Raw genomic sequence first — 18264 nt, forward strand, 5'->3', positions numbered from 1 at the left:
CCTGGTGGAGGCTCTTGGGAAAGGCAATTGGGAAAAGGTTCCTAGATTCAAGGGGTACAGCTAAACTCTAAACCAGCTAATTTGCAGAAGAGAAGACAGCTGGGAGGAGCCCTCCTGGGATCAGAACAAGAATTAAAATCTGACCTCAGGAACCAGTACTTCAAAGGACCCCAAATTTGACTGAATTAGCCTACACAACAGTTAACGCCCAAGGGCACTGTTGAAAACAACAGAGCTAAGAGCTGGAAAATTTCAGAACAAAATAGATGGGTGTTGGCAGGGAAAAAGAGGATGGGAACCCTGCCAAAACCACTATCCTCTCAGGGTGGCTGAGCACACCCAAAGCTGCTCCTCCCTGAGAAGCAACATCAGAGGCTTAACATTAGAGAAAAATGAGAGGGGGCAGGAACGGACCTCATGAAAATAATCCAGCCAGTCCCTAAACATATAAACAAGCAAATTACAATGAAAAGCCAGGTCAGGAAGCAGGCAGTGGCAGAAAGATCAGTATACAGAGTTACTACAAAATATTACTAAAATGCCTAATTTCCAAGAACAAAAAAATCACAAAAAAGACATACACAGAAATACAGAAGTAAGGCATATAAATTGAAAATAAAGCAGGCAACAGAAACTAACTATGAGAGCAACCAAATGCCAGGTGAACAGAAAAAGAATTCAAGACTGCCATCATAAGCATGTATAAAGGGGAATTTCCTGCCAGTCCAGTGGTTAGGACTTGGCCCTTTCACTGCTGTGGGCCTGGGCTGGATCCCTGGTTGGGGAACTAAGATCCCACAAGCCATGTGTCATGGCCAAAATTTAAAAAAAAAAAAAAGTGTAAATAGCTTAAAGGAAACCATGACTAAAGAGATAAAAGGAGATGTTAGGATAATGACAGTAATGTCACATCAACAGAAAATACCAATAAAGAGACATAAGTTGTTATTCTTGTTAAAAACACCAAAAGGGGAATTCCGGAGTTGAAAATAATAGATGAAATGGAAAAACTCACTAGAGGGGCTCAACAGTATATATGAACTGGCAGAAGAAATAATTAGTGAATGTGAATTCGGATCAATAGAGATTACATAAAACAAGGAACAAACAAAAAAGAACAGAAAAAAATTATCAGAGCCTCACACGTGTACTCAGCATACCAACATAATGGAAGGAATGGGAGTTTCAGAGGAAAGGAAAGAAAGAGGTTTAAAAATATACAAAGAAAAAAAAAATGGTACTGATGAGCCCAGTGGCAGGACAAGAATAGGATGCAGATGCAGAGAATGGACTGGAGGACACGGGGTTGGGGGAGCGGGGGGCGAAGGGGAAGCTGGGATGGAGTGAGAGAGTAGCACAGACATATATATGCTACCAACTGTAGAACAGATAGCTAGTGGGAAGTTGCTGTATAACAAAGGGAGATCAACTCGATGATGGGTGATGCCTTAGAGAGCCGGGACAGGGAGGGTGGGGGGGAGTCACAGGAGGGAGGGGATATGGGGATATGTGTATAAATACAGCTGATTCACTTTGGCATACCTCATAAGCTGGTACAAGAGTGTAGAGCAATTATATTGCAATAAAGAGCTTAAAAAAAATCAAACACCAAAAAATATACAAAGAAATAATAAACAACTTCTGAAATTTACTGAAAAACACTAACCTATTCATCCAGAAAGCCCAATGAACTCCAAGAAGAATAAACATAGAAAGATCCAGACAAAAACACATTACAGTAAAAATGCTGAAAGTGACAAATAAGGAGAAAACCTTAAAAGCAGCAAGAGAAAAAAAGACTTACTATCTACAAAAGACTAACAGCTGAGTTGTCAGCAGAAACAGTGGAGGGCAGAGAGCAGAGGGATCACATATTGAAAGTGTTCACAGAAAACACTCTCAACCAAGAATCCTACATCCAGCAAAGCTATATTGAAAAAATGCAAGCAAAATAAAGCCACTCTTTTATTTAAAAAAGAAAGAAAGAGAAAAAGAGAGTGAGAAAGAAAAAGAGAAAGAGTGAGAAAGAAAGAGAGAAAGAGAGCAGGAATGAGTTTGTTGCCAGCAGACTCATCTTATAGGGAATGACATGAAAGAAAGTTTTTCAGGCTAAAAGAAAGTGCCCACAGATGGTGATTCAAATCCACAGGAAAAAACATTCCGTAAGATGTTACGGAAAAACCCGAACGAACTTTTTGGCCAACCCAATAGAATAAATATTCATTTATTACTATCATTTATAATTAATTACTTTTACCAATCCTCTTTGGTTTTTCCATAAGATGTTATGGAAAAATCTGAATGGACTTTCTAGCCAACCCAATACTTTCTTCTCCTAACTGATGTAAAAGGCAAGTGTTCAAAAAACATGTACGTAACATGTTGTCCAGTGTAAAGCATACAGAAATGCAATATATTTGCTGGTAACAGCACAAAGGAGGTATATATGAAAAAGGCTGCACTGGGCTAAGAAAATGACTACAGATAATAAAGCAATAATTTTATAACAATGTACTGTGGGGTTTGTAATATTAATAGATGCAATATGCATAACAAACCACAAGAAGAGATAGAAAGGACTAGAACTACAGTTGACCCTTGACCAACACGGGTTTGAACTGCTTGGGCCCACTTATACAGGGATTTTTGTTCACTGCCAATGCAGGGGATATGGGTTCGATCCCTGGTCAAGGAAGATTTCACATGCCGCAGAGCAACTAAGCCCGTGTGCCACAACTATTCAGCCTGTGCTCTAGAGCCTGTGAGCCACAACTATCGAGCCCTTGTGCCACAACTACTGAAGCCTGCACACCTAGATCCTGTGCTCTAGAGAAGCCACCGCAGTAAGGAGCCCACATACCACAACGGAGAGTAGCCCCTGCTCATCACAACTAGAGAAAGCCTGTGTGCAGCAACAAAGACCTAATGCAGCCAATAAATAAATAACTAAATAAATAAATTTATTTAAAAAAAAAAAAAGAAACAATGGAGACTTCCCTGGTGGCACAGTGGTTAAGAATCTGCCTGCCAATGCAAGTGACATGGGTTCAATCCCTGGTTCTGGAAGATCCCACATGCCACGGAGCAACTAAGCCCATGCGTCACAAATAAGCCCACAAGCCACAATTATTGAGCTCACATGCCACAACTACTGAAGCCCATGTGCCTAGAGCCCACGCTCTGCAACAAGAGAAGCCACCGCAATGAGAAGCCCACACACCACAATGAAGAGTAGCCCCTGCTCACAGCAACTAGAGAAAGCCCACATGCAGCAACGAAGACCCAAAGCAGCCAATAACTTAATTAATTACTTAATTTTTTTAAAAAAAAGAAAAAGAAACAATGACTGGGACTGACTTGGTGGTCCAGTGGGTAAGACTCTGTGCTTCCAATGCAGGGGGCCCAGGTTCAATCCCTGGTCAGGGAACTAGATCCCACATGCATGCTGCAACTAAGAGTTTGCATGCCACAACTAAGAAATCCACATGACACAACTAAGAGTTCATATGCTGCAACTAAGAAGTCTGTGTGCCACAACTAAAGATCCCTCACTCCACAACTAAGACCTGACACAACCTAAGTAAATAATATTAAAAAAAAAAAAGGAAAAACAATGGCTTAAGAATTTCCCAAATATGGGGAAAGATGAACATTCAAATTCATGAAGCTCACAGATCCCCAAGCAAATTCAACCCAAACAGATCTTCTCAAAGACTTATAATAATAAAAGTGTCAAAAATCAAAGACAAAGTGAACATCCTGAAAGCAGCAAGAGAAAAAAACCTTGTCACTTAACACTTATAAGAGAGCCTCCATAAAGCTACACGTAGATTTCTCAGCAGAAACCTTGCAGGCCAAAAAGAATGGGATGATATATCAAAGTGCTGCAAACTAAAAAATGCCAACCAATAATACTTAACTGGAAAAGTTACTCTTCATAAATGGAAGAACAATAACTACTTTTACAGACAAGCAAAAGCTGAAGGAGTTCATCACCACTAGAACTACATACAAGAAATCCTAAAAGGAGTTCTCCAAGCTGAAATGAAAGGATGATAATTAGTGCCTAGAAAACATGAAATTTTAAAACATACTGGTAAAGGTAAGTATACAGGCAAACTCAAAATACTCCTGTACTGTATAATGGTGGTGTGTTAATGGCATAACCCTAGTATAAAAGTTAAATGACAGAAATATTAAAAGAACTATAATTAAAATAACGTTAATGAATATACAATATAAAAACATGTTAAACAAAATTCTAATAAACATAAATGTGTATAGGGAGTAAAAGGGCAGTTTTTGTATGCAATCATATATATAAGTTGTTAGCTCATACAGACTGTCATAGCTATAAGGTATTTTATGTAAGCCTCATGGTAACCACAAAGCAAAAACCTATAGTAAAGGTACAAAAGATAAAGAGAAGGAAATCAAAGCATGCCTTTAAGGAAAAAATCATCAATTCATAAAGGAAAACAGAAAGAGAGGAACAAAGGAACTACAAAAACAAACAGGAAACAATAAGTTGGCATTAGTAAGTACTTGCCTATCAATAATTATTTTAAATGTAAAAGGATTACATCTTCCAATCCAAAAGTATAGAGTGGCTTAATGGATTTAAGTAATAAACAAGACCCAACTGTATGATGCCTACAAGAGATCATGTCAGCTTTAAAGACACACTTAGGGATCAGGTAAAGAGACAGAAAAAGATATTCCACACAAATGGAAACTAACAGAGAAGAGGTACTTGTATCACACCAAATAGACTTCACATCAAAAACTATAATAAGAGATAAATGATGTCATCATAATGATAAAGGGGTTGATTTATCAGGAGGAAATTAGTAGTTGTAAATATATATGTACCCAACATCAGAGCACCTAACTATATTAAGTAACTACTAACAGATTTAGAGAAATAGAAAATAATACAATAATAGTAGAGGACTTCAATACCCCATTTTGAACAATGGATAGATGGTCCAGACAGAAAATCAATAAGGAAACAATGGATTTAAACTATACTTCATACCCTATGAACCTAACAGACATATACGGAAAATTCCACTGAAAAGCAGCAGAATACACATTCTTCTCAAGCACACACATATTAACGTCCAGAATAGATTATATTAGGCCACTAAACAAGTGTTAACAAATGTATAAAGAGTGAAACCATTCCAACGATCTTTTCTGACCACATGGCATGAAACTAGAAATCAACAGGAAGAAAATGGAAAAATTCACAAATGTGTGGAAAGTAAACAATACATTTCTGAAAAACCAACAGGTCAAAGAAGAAAGAAAAAGGAAATCAAAAATATCTTGAAACAAATGAAAATAGAAACACAATACACCAAAACTTACGGGGGACAGAGACTGCATAGCACTCGGTCTGAACAAATTGGATTGCTGTACAGGCTCCAACCATGGCTGAGAGTGGCCAGACACCTCAGTCCAAGGTACTCCTGCAGCAGTGGCTGCATGCCCAGCTGCAAGTACACACCACTGCAGTCCAGTGGGTAGAGGTTTAGAGAGCACCAGAGAGGACGAGTGATCTACACATGCTTTTTCAAGGGAGCTGGCTTGTGAAATTAAGCAACTGAGACAGAAAATGGAAAGTACATCTCTATACTGAATCTACTTTGTGACATTCTCATCATCCCTTAAGCCACCTCTGTGGGGAGAGTGAAAGGAGGAAATATGCAGTATCACACTAACTCTGGAAAAGAAGTGGTGTTTGAACTTTATTCCCAATTCCTGACTCTATTAGCTGCTAACAGCAAGGCTGCTGGAGCTGGGGTTGAGATGCAACATGCACTTACAGGCAGGTATTAAAGCTGGATACCAATGGACCATACACCTAACTGACTCAAACACTCAAAGTTACTTTCTACAGCTGTTTTCTGGTATAAAATGATCTGGGTGGGGTGTGAATAGATTCTACTCCCCTTTGTTTTAAATACAGTCATCTGCAGCAGTTTTAAGCAAGAAAATCCTGCCTGGGTCACATCCACAATTTCAACCTGTTAACTGGATGACCTTGCCAAGTCACCCAAACTCTGGATTTCAGTCACCTTGCATCCTGCTTTCCCCTCCACTTACACTCAAACTTGAAAAATGTTTTCTATACACTTAATGGTCATTATGAAAATGTTCTTAAAGTTCTGTACTTAAGTATTTCCCAATAAAAAATTTTGTGCGATCAAGAAAAATATATTTCTTATACCTTCAAATTAAGAAAAATATATTTCTTATACCGTCAAATATTTCTTACACCTTCAAATGAATGTAACATGAGATAACTATTTTCATTAAAATTAGGTAAAATCCAGCACAAACCAATTATAATTTTGTCAGTTTAGTTTTACAATTTTAGTGTTCCATATTTTGACTGAAAGAATATGTGATTTACTATCCCTTTTAACAATATCTATGAAAATGTAATACAGAAATGTTGTGTATTATAATATTACTTTCCAAGGATATCCAAGTGCTTTATCTTATTTTAAGAATCTACAGTTGATAACAGGAACAAGGTAGAGGGGATTAAAGTTTTTTATTTAATATACCAGTGGGTTAATAATCTTTCTCATTTTTTTACCAAAACAATATATTAAAAAATTGAAAGAGTAAATGAATAAATAAAAGGTAATATTCAGCGTTTGCAAATTCCCCTAACTTAAAAAGATATTTTAAAAAGTAAAAAAAAAAATGGTAATATTTCTAGTTGCCAAAAAGATGAAATTAATTTGAATAAACATCTCAAGTAGCTGCTGGAAAAAAATCTTATGGAATGCAGTAAAAGCAGTTCAAAGAGGGAAGTTGACAGTGATAAACACCTACATTAAGCAAAAAAGACAGATTTCAAACTACCTAATTTTACACTTCAAGGAACTAGAAAGGAACAATACTCAAAGTCAGGAGAAGCAACAAGATAAAAAAAAACTGGAGCAGAAATAAATGAAACAGAGAATAGGAAAACAATAGAAAAGATCAGTAAAACTAAGTGGTGGTTTTTGAAAATATAAACAAAATTCACAAACCTTTAACTAGACTTCCCAAGAAAGACAGAAAATTGAAATAAAGTTTTAAGTGAAACAGGAGACATTACAACTGATACTAGAGAAATACAAAGAAAGGATCATAAGAGACTGCTATGAACAATTATCTGCTAAGAAATTGAACAACTGAGGAAAACTGGATAAATTTGCAGGTACCTAAAACCCATGCACACTAAATTATGAAAAAATAGAAAATCTCAACAGAAGAGTAACAAATAAAAAGACTGAATCAGTAACTTCAAATCTCTCAAAAAAGAAAAGCCCAGGACATATGGCTTCACAGATGAATTCTAGCAAATATTTACAGAAGAATGAAAGCCAATCTTTTTCTAACTTTTCAGAAAAACTGAAGAAGAGGGAATATTGCCAAACCCATTTTATAAGGCTAGACTGCCCTAATACCAAAGGCAGATAAGGACACTACAAGAAAACCAATGGCCAAAATCCCTGATGAATATAGATGCCAAAGTTATTAACAAAATACTACCAAACCAAATTCAACAGCACATTAAAAGGATCACACACCATGATCAAGTGAGATTTGTCCCTGGGATGCAAGGATGGTTCCACATAAACAAATTATTAAGTTGACACACCACATTAGAAGATAAAAACCATATGTTCATTTCAATAGAAGCAGAAAAACCATTTGACAAAATTCAACATATAAAAATTTTACTATAGAAACCCTCAATATAGTGGGTACAGAAGGAATATACCTCAACATAATAAATTAGGCCATATATGACAAGGCCACAGCTAACATCATACTTAATGGTGAAAGGCTCAGAGGAAAGATTTTCCTCTAAGATCAGGAACAATACAAGTGTGCCCACTCTCACCATTCTTATTCAAGATAGTATTAAAGGTCCTAGCCGGAGCAAATGGGGAAAAAAAGATATCCAATCAAAAAGTAAGCAGTAAAATTGTCTTTGTGTGCAGATGACGTGATATTATATACAGAAAATTCTACACTGGACAGAAAAAAACTACTAGAATAAACAAATTCAAAAAAAAATAGAATAAACAAATTCATTAAAGTTTCAGGATACAAAGTCAACATACAAAAACCAGATGTGTTCCTATACACTAACAATAAACTATCTGAAAAAGAAATTTTAAAAAACCCTCTATTTACAATAGCATCACAAAAAACAAAATATTTAGGAATAAATTTAACCAAGGAGCTAAAAGATCTGTACACAGAAAACCAGGAAGACATGGATGAATGAAATCGAACATGCACAAATAAATGGAAAGATATCCCATGTTCATGGATCACAAGAATTAACACAGGCATACTTCATTTTACTGTGCCTCATTTTATTGCAACTCAGGGATATTGCATTTTTTACAAACTGAAGGTTTGTGGCAACCCTACAAACTGAAGGTCTGTGGCAACCCTGCCTTGTCAGATACCATTACTTTAGCAATAAAGTATTTTTAAATTAAGGTATGTACATTTTTTGACAGATAACACTACTGCACACTTAATAGACTACAGTGTAGTGCAAACAGCTTTTATGTGCACTGGAAAACTAAAACATTCATGAGACTAGCTTCGAACCAATATTTGCTTTATTGCAGTGTAATGGAACCGAACCCAAAATACCTCCAAGATATGTCTGTATTGTTGAAATGTCCATACCACCCAAAACCATTAAAGATTCAGTGCAACTCATGTCAAAATTCCAATGACATTTTTCCTAGAAACAGAAAAAAATCCTAAAATTCATAATGAGCCACCAAAGAGCCTGAATAGCCAATGCAAATAAGAGAAAAAAACAAAGCTGGAGACGCCACATTTCCTGATATTACAAGGCTATTGTAATCAAAACACTATAGTATTAGCATAACAACAGACATAGAGACCAATGTAAAAGAATCAAGAGCCCAGAAATAACCTTTGCATATACAGTCAACTAACACATGACAAGAAAGCCAAGAATTCTCACTCAATGGGGAAAGAATAGTCTCATCAATAAATGGTAATGGGAAAACCATATATTTACATGCAAAAAAAAAAGAAAGCAGACCCCCCCCCCATCTTATACCACTTACCAAAATTAACTTGAAATGGATAAAGGACCTGAAATTGCAAAACTACTACAAGAAAAATATAGGGAAAAGCCCCATGACTTTGGTCTTAACAACGATATTTGTCGCACAAGCAATAAAAGCAAATATCAAAAAGTGGGACTATATCAAACTAAAAAGCCTCTTCACAGCAAAACAAGCAATAAACAAAATGAAAAGGCAACTTACAAAATGGGAAAAAAAATATCTGCAAACCATTTTTCTGATAAGGGCTTAATATCCAAAATATAAAGATTATTTACCATACGAATATATACAATTCCATATAAAGATATGTAAAACTCAACAGCAAAAAAGCAAACAATCCAATAAAAAAAATGGGCAAAAAACCTGAGCAGATATTTTCCCAAAGAAGGCATAAAAATGGTCAACAAGTACATGAAAAGGTGCACAACATCATTAATCATCAGGGAAATACAAACCAAAACCAGGAGATATCACCTCACAACTGTCAGAATGACTGTCCTCTAAAAGACAAGAGATAGTAAGTGTTGGCAAGGATGTGGAGAAAAGGGAACCCCTGTACACTGTTGATGAGAACGCAACTTGGGACAGCCACTATGGGAAACAACATGGAGGTTCCTCAAAAAATTAAAAATAGAATTAACATATGATCCATCAATTCCACTTCTGGGTACTTTTCTAAAGGAAATGAAAACACTAACTTGGAAATATATGTGCACCCCCATGTTCACTGCCCCATTATTTACAACAGCTAAGACACGGAAACAACCTAAGTGCCCACTAATGGATGAATGAATATGGAAAATGGGGTATATATATACAATGCAATGTTATTCAGCTATAAAAAAGAAGGAAATTCTGCCGTTTGCAACAATATGGATGGAACCTGAGAGTACTATGCTAAATGAAATAAGTCAGACAGAAAGCCAAATATCCTATGATCAAACTTATATGTGGAATATAAAAAAAAAAATCAAATTCATAGAAAGGTTCTAATTTTGATGAAATCAAATTTACCCATGTTTCCTCTTATAAATCATGTTCTTTTTTTTTTTTTTTTTTTAAATCAGAGAACACATTGGTGGTTGCCATAGGTGGGGGTTGGGGGTTGGAGATATGGGTGACAACAGACTCCAAATTGTAATACATATCAGCTCTGGGGATATAAGGTACAGCACGGTGACTATAGTAACAATACTGTATTATACATTTTAAAGCTGCTGAGAGGGTAGATCTTAAAAGTTTTCACCATAAGAAAATAAAAATTTGCAACTATGTGACACAATGGATGTTAACTAAACTTACTGCAGTAGTCATTTCACTATATATATGTCAAATCATTATGTCATATACCTTAATTAATACAATCTTACATGTCAATTATATCTCAATAAAACTGGGGGTAACTTTTTTAAAATTAGTTTTCACAGAAAATTTGCATAGTGCTTGCATGCTGTTTATTACCTACCCCACACAACTGATCTGGTACCTCCTATTACTCCTGAAATTCAAAGTCAAAAAAATTATTCTAAATTTTTATGGAAAAGTAAACCAAAACAGCTAAAGCAATATTGAAAAACAACAAAACGGGAAGACTCAGACTACCAAATTCCCAGACTTATTCTACAGCCATAGTAATCAAAACTGTGGTATTTGGGGAGAGACAAATAGATCAATAAAACAGAACAGGATATCCAGAAATAGGCCCACACAAGTTTTCCCAGCTGATTTCTGACATTGGTACAAAAGCAACTCATTAGGGAAAAGATACTAATGGTAATAGAGCAAGTAAACATTCATATGGGAAAAAGTAAACCTCAATCTAAGTCTCACACCTTATATAAACTCAAGATGGATCATGGGGTTTAATTGCAAAGTGTAAAACTTTTAGAAAAAAAAAATCTTCAGGACCTCAGGTTAGGCAAGAAGTTCTTAGACATGACACTAAAGGCATGATTCATAAAAGGAAAAACTGATGGATTAGACTTCATCAAAATTTAAAACCTTCAATTTGCAACATACCCTGTTAAAAGAATGAAAATACAAGCTATAGACTGGGAGAAATAGTTGCAAACCACATATCCTGACAAAGATTTAGTACCTAGAATATATTAAAAGCTCTCAAAATAAAATAGTAAAAAATTAAACAACCTAATTAGAAAATGGCCAAAAGACACAGAGAGACATTTCACCAAAAAGGCTCTAGATGGCAAATGAACAGATGGAAAGGTGTTTAACATCATTAGCCATTAAGGAAAAGCAAAGTTAAAACCATAATGGGATACACAGCTATCAGAATGGCTAGAATAAAAAATAGTGACAACACCAAATGCTGCTGACAAGAACGCAGAGAAACAAGATCATCTGTACATTACTGGTAGGAATGTAAAATGCTACAAGTCACCCCGGAAACCAGTTTGGCATTTTCTTAAAAAACTAAACATGCAACTACCACATGACCCAGCAAGTGTAGTCCTGGACATTTATCCCAGAGAAATGAAAACTTACATTCATACAAAAACCTGTACGTGAATGTTTATAGTAGTTTTCTTCGTAATAATAAAACAACTGGCAACAAACGAGATGTCAACAGGTGAACAGTTGAAACAACCTGTGGTACATCACACCACGAGATACCATTCAGCAATAAAACAGAATAAACTGTTACTGATATGCTCAGTAACCTGGAAGAGTCTCACGGAAATTATGTTGAGTGAAAAAAGTCAATCCCCAAACCTGTATAATTACATTTATATAGCACTGTTGAAACGACAAAAATATAGAAGCAGAGAACAGATCAGTAGTTAGAATGGGTTAAGAAGGTGATGGGAAAAGAGGGAAATGAATATAGCTATAAAAGTGTCATGAGGGATTCTTGACAGAAATGTTTGGTATCTTGATTGTGTCAATGTCAACACCCTGGTTGTGATTATGGTACTACAGTTTTGCAGGATGTTACCATTGGAGGACACTGGGTAAAATGTACAAGGACTCCTCTCTATTTTTTCTTACAAATGCACTTGAATCTACAATTACTTCAAATATAAACTTTAATTAAAACAAAATTTGAATGATACAGTTTTCAAATAGCATGTGCTTAAAAAAAAAACCAAAAAACCCAAGCACTTCAGTTTTATCCATGAAAAGAAACAAATGCCTTTTTACCATCTGATGTAATATGTCTAATAATTTGAAAATGACCTATCAAGCAGCATAATTTGGCCTCTGTGGAAGCAAACAAACTTAATACTGAGGAATGTGCAATATGTGTAACATATCTCAAATGTTTTAGAAGTTTTCAATACAATTAACTGTTCTAATACAATACATAATACATATTACAATTCTGCTCTAATAGCAATACTGACTTGTTTAGTGACCAGATTTCTAGTTTTGAAAATACAGACACTTGTCCAAGGTTGTGCCCTCTCCAAATTTTCCATTAAAGTGTACATAAAAATAAAGGACTGAAAAAAATAGTGAATAAACTGTGGTACATTCTCTCAATGGAATGCTACTATACAATTAATGACAATTAAAAAGGAATCAATTACTAACATCTATAACCACATGTATGAATATCAAAAAATACTACGCAAGTGGAAGAAGCCAAGACACAGAAGAATGTATGTTATGATTCAACCTACCTGAAATTTTACAATGGGCAAAAAAATTAAAACAATAGAAACCAAAACAGTGATGAAGGCAGGAGCTTCTCATTTTATGAGGCCAGCATTACCCTGACACCAAAACCACACGAGGACACTATTTAAAAAAGAAAATTACAGGCCAATATTACTGATGAACACAGATGCAAAAATCCTCAACAAAATGTTAGCAAAGGGAATTCAATAATTCATTAAAATGATCATACACCATGATCAAGTAGGACTGATTCCAGGGATGCAAAGATGATTCAATATCTGCAAATCAACCAATGTGATACATCACATCAACAAAACAAAGAATAAAAATCACATGATCATTTCACAAGATGCAGAAACAGTGTTTGCCAAAATTTATGATAAAACCCTCAACCAACTGGGTATAAAGAGAACATAACCTGAACATAATAAAGGCCATATTTGACAAACCCACAGCTAACATCATACTCAATGGTGAAAAGCTGAAAGCTTTTCTTCTAAAATCAGGAACAAGACAAGGGTGTCCAATCTCACCACTTTTATTTCAACATAGTATTAGAAGTCCTAGCAATCAGACAAGAAAAAGAAATAAAAGGAATCCAAATCGAAAAGGAAGAAGTAAAACTGTCACTGTTTGAAGATGACATAATACTACATATAGAAAATACTAAAATGCCACAAAAGAACTATTACAAATTCATCAAGTTCAATAAAGTTGCAGGATACAAAAATAATATACAGAAATCTTTTGCATTTCTCTATACAAACTATCAGAAATAGAAATTAAGAAAACAATCTCATTTACAATTGCATTAAAAAGAATAAAATACCTAGAAATGAATCTAAGGTAAAAGACCTGTGCTCCAACAGTGGTTAAGAATCCGCCTGCCAATGTAGGGGACATGGGTTCGATCCCTGGTCAGGGAAGATTCCACATGCCACAGAACAACTAAGCCTGTGCACCACAGCTACTGAGCCGATGCTCTAGAACCTGAGCCACAACTACTGAGTCCATGTGCCACAACAACTGAAGCCCGTGCGTCCTAGAGCCCGTGCTCTGCAACAAAAGGAGCCACCACAATGAGAAGCCCATGTACTGCAATGAAGAGTAGTCCCAGCTCGCTGCAACTAGAGAAAGCCACATGAAACAATGAAGACCCTACACAGCCACAAATTAATTAATTAATTAATTTTTTTTTTTAAAGACCTGTGCTCCAAAAGCTATGACACTGATGAAAGAAATTGAAGATGACACAAACAAATGGGAACATATATCCTGCTCATGGATTGGAAGAATATTGTTAAAATGACCATACTACCCAAGACAATCTACAGATCAATGCAATCCCTATCAAGATACCAATGACATTTTTCACAGAACTAGAACAAATAATTCTAAAATTTATATGGAAACACAAAAGACTCTGAACAGCCCAAACAATCTTGATAAGGAAGAACAAAGCTGGAGGTATCATGCTCTCTGACTTCAAACTACACTACAAAGCTACGGTCATCAAAACAGTATGCTACTGGCACAAAAAACAGACACAGATCAATGTAACAGAATAGAGAATTCAGAAATAAACCCCACATTTATATGGCCAATGAATCTACAACAAAGGAGGTGAAAAAATACAATGGGAAAAATACAGTCTCTTCAATAAATGATGTTGGGAAAACTGCATAGCTACATGGAGGGAATAATGAAAATAGACCACTTTCATATACTATATACAGAAATAAGCTCAAAATGGATTAAAGACTTGAATTTAAGACCTGAAACCCTAAAACTAGATGAAAACATAGACAGTAAGCTCTCTGACATGGGTCTTAGCAATATTTTTTTGGATCTGTCTCCTCAGGCAAGGGCAACAAAAGCAAAAATAAATGGGATTATATCAAACTAAAAAGCTTTATGCACAGTGAAGGAAACAATCTAGAAAACTAAAAGGCAATCTAGGGAATGGGAGAAGATATCTAAAAATGATATGTCTGGTAAGGAGTTAATATCCAAAATCTATAAAGAATTCATACTACTCAACAGCCAAAAAAAACTCAGTTAAAAAATGGGCAGAGGACCTGAACAGAACAGATGTTTTTCCAAAGAAGATATACAGATGCCCAACAGCCACATGAAAAGATATTCAATATCACTAACCATCAGGGAAATGCAAGTCAAAATTACACTGAGATATCACCTCATACCTGTAAGAATGCCTTACCAAACAGACAACAAATAACAAGGATGTAGAGAAAAGAGAACCCTTGTGCACTGCTGGTAGGAATGTAAACTGATACAACCATTATGGGAGACAGTATGAAAATTCCTCAAAAATTAAAATCAGGGACTTCCCTGGTGGTCCAGTGGGTGAGACTCTGCACTCCCAATGCAGGGGGCCTGGGTTCAATCCCTAGTTGGGGAACTAGATCCTATATGCATGCTGCAACTAAGAGTTTGCATACCACAACTAAAGGATCCCGTGTGCCACAACACCTGGTGCAGCAAAAATAAATAAATAAAAATAAATATTAAAAAAAATTAAAAGCAGAACTATCAATATCATACTATCTAGCAATTCCACTTCTGGGTATTTATCTGAAGAAGACAAAAACACTAATTTGAAAAGATACATGCATTTCCATGCTCATAGCAGCATTATTTACAATAGCAACCTAAGATATGGAAGCAATCTAAGTGTCCATTAATAGATGCATAGATAAAGGATATGTGTCATATACAGAAAATGAAATATTCCTCAGCCATAAAAAACAAACAAACAAACAAACAATAAAATCTTGCCATTTGGGACAACATGGAAGGACCTAGCAATAAGTGAAATAAGGTAGACAAAGACAAATATCGTATGATTTCATTTATATGTGAAATCAAACAAAACAAAACAAATAGAACAGGAATACACTCATAGATACAGAGAACAAACTGGTGGTTGCCAGAGGGAAAGGGGGTAGGGACCATTGAAAAAGGTAAAAGGAAAGGTGAAAGGGATTAAGAAGTCCAATTTACAGTTATAAAATAAATAAGTCACAGGGATAAGCACAGTATAGTAAGTACTGTATAAGTACAGTATAGGGAATATACTAATATTGTAATAACTTTGTATCCTGACAGTAACCAGACCTACTATGGTGATCATTTTGTATTGTATAAAAATACTGAATCACTATGTTGTACACCTGAAACTAATTAATATTGCAAATCAATTGTACTTCAATAAACGTGTATATATGTACAAGGATGAGTCAAAAATTATCTGCACTCTGGCTGTAGAATTTATAGAAGTTTTACTATAAATGGAGTGCGGATAATTTTTGACTCACCCTCATATATGTATATATATATATACATATACACACACACATATCTATCTTCTATTTCTTGCACTGGGAGGTTAACAGATGAATACAGCTGTCATAACTCATCAAACTGAATACTTTATGATTGGTGCATTTTACCACAGGTTATTTTGAAATTTTTGAGAATAATGAAATTATACATTCGTCTAGCACTATGCAAAAGGTGCCAGTCTATTTCAGGAGAAAGAGCTTTACATTACAATGTAAGTCAATGCACTATTTCCTTCATCAAGAAAGTCACGCTACAAAAATAGTCACTGAACTGTGTGCTTAGTAACCAAGTTGCTTTACATTCTGGTTGAAGCTCTGTATTTCAACACAGGCAGGCCTGTAACATAAAATTCGCTATCAGCAGGTACTCAGCTGGGCTAGCAGCCTGTGGGAGAAGGAGGAAAGAGGAAATGGGGCTCAGAGCAAGCTTAAACTTGAAAATCCCTTCCCTTCCTTTCAAATTCAAAGGAATTTTGTATTCCACTTCATATCACGTGTTATGGCCTGAATGTATGTCCCCCATATACCTCTCCTTTCATATGTTAGAGCCCTAACCCTCAATATGATGGTATTGGGAAATGCAACTTTGGGAGGTAATCAGGATTAGATGATGTCATAAGAGTGGGGCTCTAATGACAAGAACAGTGCCCTTATAAGAAAAGCATTCTTATCGCTTCTCAGCCTTTTGGCTAAGATCAAGTGAAGAAAAGCATTCTTCCCCTCTCCTCCTCTTCCCATCACCACCCCACCCCCTATCTGAGGACACAGTAAGAAGGCGGATTTCTATAAGCAAGAAAGAGAGCCAAGGTCGGCTGGCACCTTGATCTTGGACTTCCCAGCCTCCAGAACTGTAAGAAATAAATGTCTGTTTGTTAAGCCACTCAGTCTAAGCTATTTTGTTATAGCAGCTCAAGCAAATTAAGACAGTATGTGTTTTAACATAAAATAGTTTTGAATGGCTGGTTAAATATCTTTTTTCTCCCAAACTACCAATAAAATTGATATTATGCGAAGATATACCACACATAGCTTAGTTTTAAAAGTACAACCCAAGACTGGGGTATCATAATACCTTAAATGCATCAATCACATATCTGCCTATTCTGCTCTGCTCTGCTCTGCTCTGCTCTGCTCTGCTCTGCTCTATTCTATTCTATTCTATTCTATTCTATTTATTTTTGGCCTTGCAGAGCAGTTTGCGGGATCCCAATTCCCCGACCAGGGATCGAACATGGGCCCCCGGCAGCGAGAGCCCTGAGTCCTAATCACTGGACCGCCAGGGAATTCCTGTGCCTCTTATTTTAAATAGAAAAACAAGGTTTCATTTATGAAAGTGCTCAAACATATCCATTATAAATACTGGATAATACCCATAATGTAAGAACAAAAGGAAAAAATTACACGCCATATTGTCTACAAATGGGGGCATTTCAAGGAGTCTCACAAGGCTCATGCAAGTACATGAGTAAGTTAAACAAAACAGAAAAAAAATTCTGACTGGATGCTAGAAGTTAAGATTTAGATACTCTTCTAGACTCAAAAGGAACACTGATGTCAAGCAACAAAATCTTTGCTTTGCAAAAGGCATGCATGTGGAGTTAACTGCTCTACTTGGCAAAAAAATCTCTTGGGATGCCACATGAACTTAAAAACTCAAGGACAGTACGAATATAAAATGATTTAACCTAATGTAGGTGAGAAATAAGAATCAGTAAAGAAAGGAGAACTGATAAATAGCCTGTAATAAAAACAATTGTTACCTGGAAAGCAGACCTCTTAACTACTATTACCTCAACATAATCATGGAGCAAACTATAATCATTCTTACTCTTCATGGTACAAAGCAGAGAAAGCCTACATGACACTCACAGAAGTCAAGTGGGTTCTCTCAGAGGAGAACCTAAATTTCTCATTCAATCCATTTACTATTTAAAATGCACCTAGCAGCCACCCCTCAAAAACAAAACAAAATCCAACCCTGAACTTTATATAGTGATAAACTATGTATTTACATATCCACTATGAACCTCTCGCCTCCAACTGCCTATTCAGTATCTCCACCCGCATGTCTAATCTTATCTCAAAGTAAATATGCCCAGGTTTGAACTCTTGACTTCTTCCCC

The 18264-nt window shown here is 35.8% G+C and overlaps 1 protein-coding gene and 1 pseudogene across 2 annotated transcripts in view; one reads left to right on the top strand and one right to left on the bottom strand.

The window, feature by feature from the left end:
* The window catches only part of IARS2 (isoleucyl-tRNA synthetase 2, mitochondrial), a 69517-nt gene that overhangs the window by 48197 nt on the left and 3056 nt on the right, over window positions 1-18264 (bottom strand). The gene's annotated exons all lie outside the window — the stretch shown is intronic.
* On the top strand, window positions 5436-5873 carry LOC130849523 (D-aminoacyl-tRNA deacylase 2-like; annotated as a pseudogene).

This window comes from Hippopotamus amphibius, chromosome 3, assembly GCF_030028045.1.
Source record: "Hippopotamus amphibius kiboko isolate mHipAmp2 chromosome 3, mHipAmp2.hap2, whole genome shotgun sequence".
Taxonomy (NCBI): Eukaryota; Metazoa; Chordata; class Mammalia; order Artiodactyla; family Hippopotamidae; genus Hippopotamus; species Hippopotamus amphibius.